Source organism: Cibotium barometz, chromosome 36 (genome assembly GCF_041138505.1).
Source record: "Cibotium barometz isolate CiBa-2024 chromosome 36, ASM4113850v1, whole genome shotgun sequence".
In the NCBI taxonomy this organism is placed as follows: Eukaryota; Viridiplantae; Streptophyta; class Polypodiopsida; order Cyatheales; family Cibotiaceae; genus Cibotium; species Cibotium barometz.
In genome coordinates this window covers 19,189,209-19,201,950 of record NC_141081.1, presented here as the reverse complement: position 1 = coordinate 19,201,950, position 12,742 = coordinate 19,189,209, and positions in this window count along the sequence as shown.

Below are 12,742 nucleotides of genomic sequence, written 5' to 3'. Positions count from 1 at the left end.
TCTGACCAAACCTGTAAGTCCCATAGTCAGATCAGGGAAAAGATTATACTTGGATCATAGAGACCAACGCTTTTTTCCTCATTGAGAGGCACAGCCGTTGATTCTTTTCCATAGAACAATTTTTATCCTCTATGATTTACCTCATCTATCGTACTATACAAAAATTAAGTCTCGTTTTATGGATCCATCAGTCCAGCCGACCGGGTACCAGGGAAAAGAGTTTCCAGGCCCCCTAGCCGAATATTCAGGCAAACATAAAACTAGTCACACCACTTACACACCCAATATGAACTTGCCTTTTTCACAGATTCAACAATCTTTAAAATAATCATTTAATGAAACCATAGTGTTACTGATCATAATCCTCTAATTATCCAGTTGAATCCTAATTTCCAATTTATTCCTTCATCGGTGTACCTATGGCATCATTGGTAACTAGAACGCTCACCACCTGTCCACTCAGGGGCCTTTTCGATAGTTCCTAGCTCATAGTAACCGGTAATATATTCACATATCAAAAATGGAATCTCCATTGAAGATCAGCAAGATCAACCAACAGATCCATATAAAAGAGCCATGGACTCATCCGTTGATTGACCAGCAAGGTCAATCAACCAGACCCATTCCCGAATTCAGAAAACAACCCTTACTCCTTATTCAAGATCTTCCCCGACATACTTGTGGGTATCTTCGGCGACCCAGAGCCCGAGCATCGTATGGTCAGCACCTCTAGGATCCTTCGCAGGTCACCTAGTGCTTCACTCATAGGCTGCTTCCTTCGTCCCTCATCCACTGTACTGGAAGCTCACCATTTAAATCAAACCGAGGCTGGTCAAGACCTCGGCCGACCTTGCTACGCGAGACGTCCTCCATTGACTCTCCGTCCAGCAGTTGCAACTTTAACAGATAGGTCTCCACGACCTCATTCACAAGACGGTCAAAATGCTTCCCCAGCATTCTTGACACAAAACGGTCATTTAAAAACAGATTTCATATATAAATACAGTTCCAATAATATTTCCATCTTTTCTCATCACTCCACATCCTTTCACATTAGTCCCCATCTTTTCTCATCTTTCCACAATTTTTTTTTCTTCATCGATCCCTATCACATCACATCATTCCCACATCAAATCACATCCAATCGCATCATCCACATATCAGTCCACATCATCCATAAATCCATCCACATCAATCCATATCATCCATACATCCATCCACATTAATCCACATTATCCACACATCCATCCACATCTTTCATACATCCATCCACATCAATCCACACGTCAATCCACATCATCCCTACATCCATCCACATCAATCCACATTATCCACACATCAATCCACATCATCCCTACATCCATTCACGTCAATCCACATTATCCACACATCAACCCACATCATCCATACATCCATTCATGTCAATCCACATTACCCACACATCAATCCACATCAATCCACATTCATTTCATAAGTATTCCCATTCTCATCCAATCACATCATTTTCCATCTCAACACTTCTTTCTTCAATAAACCTCATCAGATCTCATCCACTCGCATTTACCCATACATCTCATCACATCACATTCATTGACATCTATCTAGTTAACATCGTATCTTATCACATCCATTTCACATCACATCTCATTCATTCACATCCCGATTCACATCACATCACATCCATTCACATCCAATACCATTCATTCTCATCCCAATTCACATGCCATCACATTCATTCACATCCCTTATCATTCATTCACATCCCATATTATTCATTCACATCTTGATTCACATGCTATCACATTCATTCACATCCCATATCACTCATTCACATCCCTTATCATTCATATATATCCAATTTACATCACATCTCATCGCCTCAATTCTCGTTCATATCCATCACATTTACATCCACATATATTCTTCCACATACATCCACATCCATACTTATCACATACACACCCACATCTATCCTTTCACATACATCCACATCCATCCTTTCACATACATACATCTACATCCATTCTTTCACATACATCCACTTCTATTCTTCACATACATCCACATCCATACCTATCACATACACATCCACATCTATCCTTTCACATACATCCACATCCATCCTTTCACATACATACATCTACATCCATTCTTTCACATACATCCACTTCTATTCTTCACATATATCCACATCCATTCTTTCACATATACATCCACATCTATCCTTTCACATACATCCACATCCATCCTTTCATATACATACATCTACATCCACATCCATCCTTTCACATACATACATCTACATCCATTCTTTCACATACATCCACTTCTATTCTTCACATACATCCACATCCATTCTTTCACATACATCCACTTCTATTCTTCACATACATCCACATCCATCCTTTCACATACATACATCTACATCCATTCTTTCACATAGATCCACTTCTATTCTTCACAGATATCCACATACATTCTTTCACATACACATCCACATCTATTCTTTCACCACATACATCCACATCCATCCTTTCACATACATACATCTACATCCATCCTTTCACATACATACATCTACATCCATTCTTTCACATACATCCACTTCTATTCTTCACATACATCCACTTCTATTCTTCACATACATCCACATCCCATTCTTTCACATACATCCACTTCTATTCTTCACATACATCCACATCCATCCTTTCACATACATACGTCTACATCCATTCTTTCACATACATCCACTTCTATTCTTCACATACATCCATATCCATCCATCCATCCATTCACATTTATCTGATTCACATCACATCTATCCATCCATTCATTCACATTTATCTGATTCACATCACATCTATCCATCCATTCATTCACATTTATCTGATTCACATCACATCTATCCATCCATTCATTCTTTTATAAAAATCAACTTCAGTGGGAATAACACTTTTATAAAAATCCCTTTATACATCTATTTAAGCATAAATTCAATTTTAAGAAAAATATCACTTTCAAAATAAAAATAAATTTCCCATGCATCTTTCTATGCATAAAATCAAGATTAATGATAATAACTCTTTTGAAATAAAAATAAATTCCTTATGCATTTTTCTATGCATAAAATCAAAATTAATGAGAATAACTCTTTTGAACTAAAAATGAATTCCTTTATGCATCTTTCTATGCATAAAATCAAAATTGATGAGAACAACTCTTTTGAAATAAAAATCAATTTATTTATGCATCTTTCTATGCATAAAATCAAAATTGATGAGAACAACTCTTTTGAAATAAAAATAAATTTATTTATGCATCTTTCTATGCATAAAATCAAAATTGATGAGAACAACTCTTTTGAAATAAAAATAAATTTCTTTATGCATCTTTCTATGCATAAAATCAAAATTGATGAGAACAACTCTTTTGAAATAAAAATAAATTTCTTTATGCATCTTTCTATGCATAAAATCAAAGTTGATGAGAATAACTATTTTTTGGAATAAAAATAAATTCTTTATGCATCTTTCTATGCATAAAATCAAAATTAATGAGAATAACTCTTTTGGAATAAAAATAAATTTCTTTATGCATCTTTCTATGCATAAAATCAAAATTGATGAGAATAACACTTTTGGAATAAAAATAAATTCTTTATGCATCTTTCTATGCATAAAATCAAAATTTGATGAAAGTAACGCTTTTATAATTAAAAAAATTCTTTTATGCATCTATTTATGCATAAATTTAATTTTAATGAAAGTAACACTTTTATAATAAAAAAAATCTTTTATGCATCTATTTATGCATAAAAATCAATTTTGATGAAAGTAACACTTTTATAATCAAAATATTCCCAATATGCATCTTTCTATGCATAGAAACTAATTCTAATGAAAATAACTTTTTTATAATAAAAATATTTCTAATATGCATTTTTCTATGCATAGAATAAAAATAACACTTTTAGAAAACACAAGCGGTGGGGATTACTCTTTTTGAATAATAAAAAGATAAAACTTATTTCACCAAATTTAAGAAAATTTTACCATAATCTCCTTTGTATGGCTGACCATTTTTCAAAATTTTTTCACTCTAAAATTTACTAGAAATTATCCAAGATGATTTAAATCATTCTAATCTAATCAATTTTTATTTTATTAAGAGTAAACAATATGAAAAGTTTAATTCCATCAATTTGATTACACATCTAGGATAAAGAAAGGCTGAATTCAATAATGAAGAGAATAGGGAAAGCCTTTCCAGCAAGGCATAACATCCATTTTCATTTTAAAGAAAGCAAAAATCAGAAAACCATAAAATAGAATAAGAAAAAGTAGAATTTCTAACTTACTAGGAGTTTTGTGAGCTTTCCTTTGGCTTGATGGTTTGAGGGATCTACTCTTGTTTGCAACAAGAGTGGCCACCAATTCTTTTGAAGAGGAAATGGTCAAAAACAAATGAATTATCAATGAATTCACTGTTTTTGGCTCTGGGGGGAGGAGTAGAGTAACAGTGCATAAAACACTATTAACCATTTACAAAGGGGGAGGCTTCATTTATAGGAAAAAGTGAGCCTCTAACCAAGCAAACTGATTCTAGAATTTTCCAGATTAGTTTGGTTAATTTTTGACCATTTTTAGGTCAGTTTAGCTTACTTTTTGGATCTAGTTGAAGCAGGAGAGAGGAGAGATAAAAATATCTCATTATTTGTGAGTTTAAAACTCAACCACACATGTGAAATAGGCGCCTCCTTCATGAGGGGAATTCCCCACACTGAGGTGTCAAAATGTATCATTTCTTCAAAATATCTGTTCTTTTTTAACTAATAACCTTGTCCTTAGTCAACTCTTCATCTTATGTGAGAATTTACTCAATTTTGGGGGATTTTTCTTTTATTCTTCAATTTATCTCCTCCCTACATTTGGATTAATCTAGTTGGTCCATAGGAACCTTAATTCAAAAATTTTAAAAAATCTGGACCCTTAGGCTAAGGTCCTTGTTACCTGATTTTAATTTATTCCAATTGCACATTGGAAAGTTCTTTTTGAATATTTGTTTTAGGGAAAACCATTTTAGACACTAGGAGGATTTTTATATCCAAAAATATCTCAATTTTAAATTACCTCCCTCTAGATATTTTCTCTCTCTAGGCCAAAACAGGGTAAAACAAGATCTTTCTTTTATTTTAGAGAGGGGAATAATTATAAGATCAAAAGAGGAGGTTCATACACCTGCACACCTCAAAAGCCGGAGGGAGGAATCTTACTACATGAAATAACGGCCGATGGGAGTACCTGGTGGAGGAAACTGTTGTTGGTGATGCAATTGGTGGAAGCCCTTCAAGTAGTAACCATCCTTGTCCTCATCATGACCGCCTTTCTCACACAAAGAACAGTACTTTCTCCATGGGCACTCTTGGGGAGAGTGCCCTAAGGCTTGGTAAATGATGCACCACACTGAATTCTTTGCTTCTTGTTGGCCTTTGAATTCTTCTATCTCCTTCTTGAGGTGGGCCAAGGTGTTGTCTTCACTTTGTGCCTTGGGAGTTTTGAGTGCCTCCAACTCTTGTTTGAGTATGGCCACGGGGTCTTCTTGTGAGGAAATGACCCAGGAAGATGAGGAACTGTTCTTGCGCTCAAACATCAAGCACGCATTCTCCAGTTGAGAGGCAAGCTCTTGGAAATCCAATAGGGTGATAGGTGCAAGCCTGCTTTCTTTGATCTTTTGTTGGTTGGAGGCTTGTAGTACCCATTGCTTGACCATGAAGTCACCAGGGTAGGTTGGCAAACCAAGACACCAAGACCCTTGTTTGTGGTCATCAGCTTAAACATGCTCTCCCCAAGCAAGAGTTGAAGTCTTTCCAGGTCTTGGAGAATGTGGTCTTCATAGTTACCAAGGCCTAAATGTGTGAAGGAAGGTATCCCTCAAGTTGAGCCATTCCACAAAATGGTCACGTGCAAACTAACTAAACCACTTGTCAGCTGAGCTTTCTAGAGTGGATGGAAAAAGAGCCAAGTAGGCGTCCTCCCTTTCCAAACCATGGCTTTTGCACATAGACATGAAGCGCTGCACATGGTCATCTCCATCTTCCAAGGTGGAGTCTTTGAATGTGGGGAGTTTGATGTTAATCCAGCCCAACACCACGGATAAGAGTTTTGGAGCTGGAGGGTTGTTCTCGGGGTGACCATGATTTGCGGCCATGGGTTAAGGGAGAGAAGTAGGAGTACTTCTAGGGGGGCATAAAGTTGATGGTGGTTGTGGCTGTGGCACTTGACAGAGAGGGGTCTCTTAATGGGATAGATAGAACCAGAGCTCACGATGGGAGAGTGTGTATTTGGCATGAAGTACCACAGACTCAAAATTTTGGTAACTCCTAACTCACAAGAGTCCCCAGCAAGATCACCAGATTTTTAGTGTGGACTCAATTGCTTGATGTGTCAACATGCTAAAGATCACTAGGGTCCTCTCTAGGGCAGTATACTCTCAGGAGTTGTCATAGGCTAGGGAGATGGCAACCTCTCTTTCCCACATCACTACGCACTCACACAAACTCAAGAATGGAATACAACACAAGAGCCAAGAAAGGAATGTACATGCACAAGAATTAAGTTGGCAAGAGTTGGAACAACACAAAACTATGTATTGCATTGGGAATCCCCTCTCTTAGTACACCAAGGCCTCTCTTTAGACAATGGGTGTGGCCCCTTGGGCCATCACGAGCCAATTATTAAAATTGGTCACTGACAAATGCCGTCAGAGTAGGTGAGAGGTGCCGAGTACAAGTGGGTGAGGACCGCTTCCAAGCGATCAAGTGGCTAGCCAAAGATTCCCTCCTTGTGTGACTCGTGATGGCCATTTGGGGTACCCACATTTGAGGTTCACAAACTTGGGGGTGCCCAATCTTGGGTTCACGAACTTGGGGGTGCCTGACCAAGGGCACTGAGAGTGGGTGCCCGACCAAGGGCAGTGAGGGTGGCTACACGAGTTTTCCTCATTCAATAACCACTCTTCTCCATTTAAATTTTCCTCCATTCAAGTCTTCAATCTCTCAACAAGGAATTCTCTAAGCTTTCACTTGAATCTCCCCTTTCCTAACATACTATTTATGCATGGACAACAATGAATAAAGATTTAACTTTCTGGTGCCTTCATCAAGGGGAACCGAAAGTCATATTTGCATTCATTGATTTTCTATACCCGATTATTTTACTACCATGATGTTAAGAGGGCATTAATTTTTATGCTATTTGAAATGTAAGTGTCTAAAATTAATGATAATAATTTACTGCACCATATATTTTTACAAAGAAAGGAGTTAATTACAGTTTCAATATTATTTATGGTCTGTAGAAATTCACAGATAATTCTAAGAAGCGATTTATACATGCGGACCTGCATGATGAGTATGCTCCTCTCTACAAGAGAACAGAGGCTTCTAAGGTCGACGCTTATGCAATGCAATAGGCTAGGGAATTAGGGAGAAAGCATGTTAATATATGGGTGGAAGGATCAATTTACCCACCTGATACCTTGACCCAACAACCACCTAAATTTTCAAGTCTAATTTCTTTGATCAAATATGTTTGTGAGGAAAATGCTAACTTGCTTGGTTATACAACAAGGCTTGCTAGTCAGGTGCAAAGCATTTGGATATCGTTCACAAAGGATGCTCATGATGAAGGAAGCTTAGATCAAGTAGGTAAATGCTCAACTGTCTAACAAGGAGAATGAATACAATGAGTTGGTAGTAGAAGTTAATGTTCATGCTCAACATTTGGAGATCCATGAATTAGAACAAAAAGAAAAGGATCTAGAGGCCAAGAAAAACAAATTAGAAGGGGTATTAGAGAAGACAGTGGAACATAGGCCCACATCTAATTTGGATGCACGTGAATGGGTAAGAGAACAAATACCACTTAGCTACATTCTCAAAAAATAGTGCAAACTACAAACACCGTATACATGCCGAGATTGATAAGCTGAAGAACCTTAAACAAGACAATGGAGCACTCTCACAAGTCTTGTCAAGACAGATGGTGACGTCTACACTTTCTCATTCAAAGTTCAGAACAATTAGTGATGATCATGTGCATGCAACAGTTGCAAGATGTGAAGAATGCATTTACTACTGAAGCTTAAGGTATTTGTGTCAAAGTTGGTTTATGTAGAGAATCCTATGCAATGATCTATAGACAAAGGGTAAGTTCGTGTTATAAAACAAAAGGGTAACTCCACTGCCGTGTCAGAAAAACAAGGTAAGAATTGAATAACAATGTCCTTGAACTCATTGGTGAGCCTAAACACATAGTTCACTCGCATGTATTCAGCATTGTGCTAAACAAGGGACCTATGATCTGAATGCAAACGACAATTGTGTGTTGAATGTGTGCATCTATGATATGTTTGCTCAAGAATGTGGTGGCACACTGAAATTTGTCTCAAAATTTGTACTAAAACTTAATGAGAGTGAATTTTTGAAGAATCAAAAGATAGAAAGAGTAAATTTGTTATTGATGAATAGGGCATTGGATCCTTCCATAAAGCGAGTTGATCCTCAGTATACTCAGTGTTCAAGCTGAAAATGAAATTTGGTGGCTCACAGCATTTGAGGTTCCAAAAGAGGACCATGAGATCCTTAAGATGTTTTTCAATCTAACAGAGATTCCTACTATGGTTCAAGGTCAAAAGGCAAGTGAAATTCTACATATGGATGGTTTTGGAGACTACTCAGTTGAATGGCATCTTGCAGGTGATCTAAAGACACTAAAGTGCATGTTTGGTGTCTCAAATGCTCCAAATGCAGGGTTTTCTTGTTTGTATTTCATGCGCTCAAGGAAAAAGGGTAAGAATGAAAAAACGACGTGCAATATGAATACTAGGAATAAGGGTTCTGGAGCTAGAGGGTTGTTCTCGAGGTGACCATGATTTACTGTGGCCATGGGTTGAGGGAGAGAACTAGGAGGACTTTTAGGGGGGCATAAAGTTGATTGGCCACTTGTGGCTCTGGCACTTGTTGATAGAGAGGGGAGGGTTAATGGGATTGATATAACCAAAGCTCATGTGAGAGTGTGCATTGGGCATGAACTACCAAAGACTTAAAATTTTGGTAACTCCTAACTCACAAGTTGATTGGCCGCTTGTGGTTGTGGCACTTGACAGAGAGGGGACTCTTAATGGGACTAATATAACCAAACCTCACACGAGAGCATGTATTTGGCATGAACTACCACAGACTCAAAATTTTGGTAACTCCTAACTCACAAGAGTCCCCAGCAAGATCACCAAATTTTTAATGTACCTGAGTAGACTCAGTTCCCCGATGTGTCAACACGCTAAAGATCACTAGGGTCCTCTCTAGGGTAGTATACTCTCAGGAGTTGTCATAGGCTAGGGAGATGGAAACCTCTCTTTCCCACTTCACTACACACTCACACAAACTCAAGAACAGAATACAACACAAGAGCCAAGAGTGGAATGCACATGCACAAGGATTAAGTCAACAAGAGTTGGAACAACACAAAACTATGTATTGCATTAGTGATCCCCTCTCATCAGTACACCAAGACCTATCTTTATACAACAGGTGTGGCCCCTTGGGCCATCATGAGCAAAGTGCTAAAAGTGGTCACTGACAAATGTTTCCAGAGTAGGTGAGAGGTGTAGAGCACAAGTGGGTGAGGACCGCTTCCAAGCGGTCAAGTGGGTAGCTGAAGATACCCACTTGATCGCTTCCAAGCCGTCAAGTGGGTAGCTGAAGATTCCCTCCTTGTGTGACTGGTGGTGACCATTTGGGGTGCCTGCATTTGAGGTTCACAAACTTGGGGGTGCCCAATCTTGGGTTCACAAACTTGGGCGTGCCGACCAAGGGCAATGAGAGTGGTGCCCGACCAAGGGCAATGAGGGTGGCTACACGAGTTTTCCTAATTCAATAGCCACTCTTATCCATTTGAATTTCCCTCCATTCAAAAATTCAATCTCTCAAGGAATGCTCTTAGCTTTCACTTGAATCTCCTCTTTCCTGACATACTATTTATGCATGGACAATAATGAAGAGAGATTTAACTTTCTAGTGCCTTCAAAGTGGAACCGAAAAGTCATATTTGCGTTCATTGATTTTCTATACCCAATTATTTTACTACCATCATGTTTAGAGGACATTAATTTTTATGTTATTTGAAATGCAAGTGTCTGAAATTAATGATAATATTTTACTGCACCGTATATTTTTGCAAAGAAAGGAGTTAATTGCAGTTTTAGTATTGTTTTATGGTCTGTAGAAAATCACAGATAATTCTAAGAAGTGATTTATACATGTGGACCTGGATGATGAGTATGCTCCTCTCTATAAGAGAACAGAGGCTTCTAAGGTCAACCCTTATGTAATACAATAATCCACAGAATTAGAGAGAGAAAGCATGTTGATATATGGGTGGAAGGATCAATTTACCCACCTAATCCCTTGACCCAACAACCACATAAATTTTCAAGCCTAATTTCTTTGATCAAATATGTTTGTGAGGGCAATGCTAACTTGCTTGGTTACACAACAAGGCTTGCTAGTCAGGTGCAAAGCGTTCAAATATCGTTCACAAAAGATGGTGATGATAAAGGAAGCTCAGATCAAACAGTTAAATGCTTGACGGTCTAACAAGCAGAATTAATACAATGAGTTGGTGGAAGTTTTTCATCCTCAGCATTTGCAGAACCATGAATTGGAACAAAAGGCAAAGGATCTAGAGGCCAAGAAAAAAAAATTAGAAGGGGTATTAGAGAAGACAGTCAAACATAGGCCCACCTCTAATTTGGATGCACGTGAATGAGTAAGAGAAGAAAAACCACTTACTACATTGATTGTCAAAAAATAGTGCAAACTACAAACACCGTGTACATGCCCAGATTGATAAGCTGAAGAACCTTAAACAAGACAATGGAGCACTCTCACAAGTCTTGTCAAGACAGATGGTGAAGTCTACACTATCTCATTCAAAGTTCAGATCACGTGCATGCAGGATTGCAAGATGTGAAGAATGCATTAACTACTGACGGTCAAGGTATTTGTGACAAAGTTAGTTTAAGTAGAGAATCCTATGCAATAATCTATAGAGAAATGGATGCAAGTTTTAGGTCTATGTTGTAAAACAAAAGGGTAACTCCATTACCATGTCCTTTTAGTGTCGAAAAAGTAAGGCAAGAATTGAATAACAATGTCCTTGAACTCATTAGTGAGCCTAAATGCATAGTTCACTCGCATGTATTCAAGCATTGTGCTAAACAAGTGACCTTTGATCTGAATGCAAGTGACAATTATGTCTTGAATGTGTCCAATTGCAAGTTGTCAGAGTAGGTGAGAGGTGTAGAGCACAAGTGGGTGAGGACCGCTTCCAAGCGGTCAAGTGGGTAGCCGAAGATTCCCTCCGTGTGTGACTGGTGGTGACCATTTAGGGTGCCCACATTTGAGATTCACAAACTTGGGGGTGCTCAATCTTGGGTTCATGAACTTGGGCGTGCCCGACCAAGGGCAGTGAGAGTGGGTGCCCGACCAAGGGCATTGAGGGTGGCTACACGAATTTTCCTAATTCAATAGCCACTCTTATCCATTTGAATTTCCCTCAATTCAAATATTCAATCTTATCCATTTGAATTTCCCTCCATTCAAATCTTCAATCTCTTAAGGAATTCTCTTAGATTTGACTTGAATCTCCTCTTTCCTCACATACTATTTATGCATGGACAACAATGAAGAGAGATTTAACCTTCTAGTACCTTCAAGTGGAACTGAAAAGTCATATTTGCGTTCATTGATTTTCTATACCCAATTATTTTACTATCATGATATTTAGAGGAAATTAATTTTTATGTTATTTGAAACGCAAGTGTTTGAAATTAATGATAATGTTTTACTGCACCGTATATTTTTTGCAAAGAAAGGAGTTAATTGCAGTTTTAGTATTGTTTTATGGTATGTAGAAAATCACAGATAATTCTAAGGAGCAATTTATACATGTGGACCTGGATGATGAGTACGGCTTCTAAGGTCAACCCTTATGTAATACAACAGACCATGGAATTAGAGAGAAAGCATGTTGATATATGGGTGGAAGGATCAATTTACCCACCTGATCCCTTGACCCAACAACCACCTAAATTTTCAAGCCTAATTTCTTTGATCAAATATGTTTGTGAGGACAATGCTAACTTGCTTAGTTACACAACAAGGCTTGCTAGTCAGGTGCAAAGCTTTTGAATATCATCACAAAAGATGGTGATGATGAAGGAAGCTCAGATCAAACAATTAAATGCTTGACGGTCTAACAGCAGAATAAATACAATGAGTTGGTAGAAGTTTTTCATGCTTAGCATTTGCAAAACCATGAATTGGAACAAAAAGCAAAGGATCTAGAGGCCAAGAAAAAAAAATTAGAAGGGGTATTAGAGAAGACAGTCAAACATAGGCCCACCTCTAATTTGGATGCACGTGAATGAGTAAGAGAAGAAAGACCACTTACTACATTGTCAAAAAATAGTGCAAACTACAAACATCGTATACATGCCCAGACTGATAAGCTGAAGAACCTTAAACAAGACAATGGAGCACTCTCACAAGTCTTGTCAAGACAGATGGTGAAGTCTACACTATCTCATTCAAAGTTCAGAACAATTACTAATGATCATGTGCATGCAGGATTGCAAGATGTGAAGAATGCATTTACTACTGCTGAAGGTCAAGGTATTTGTG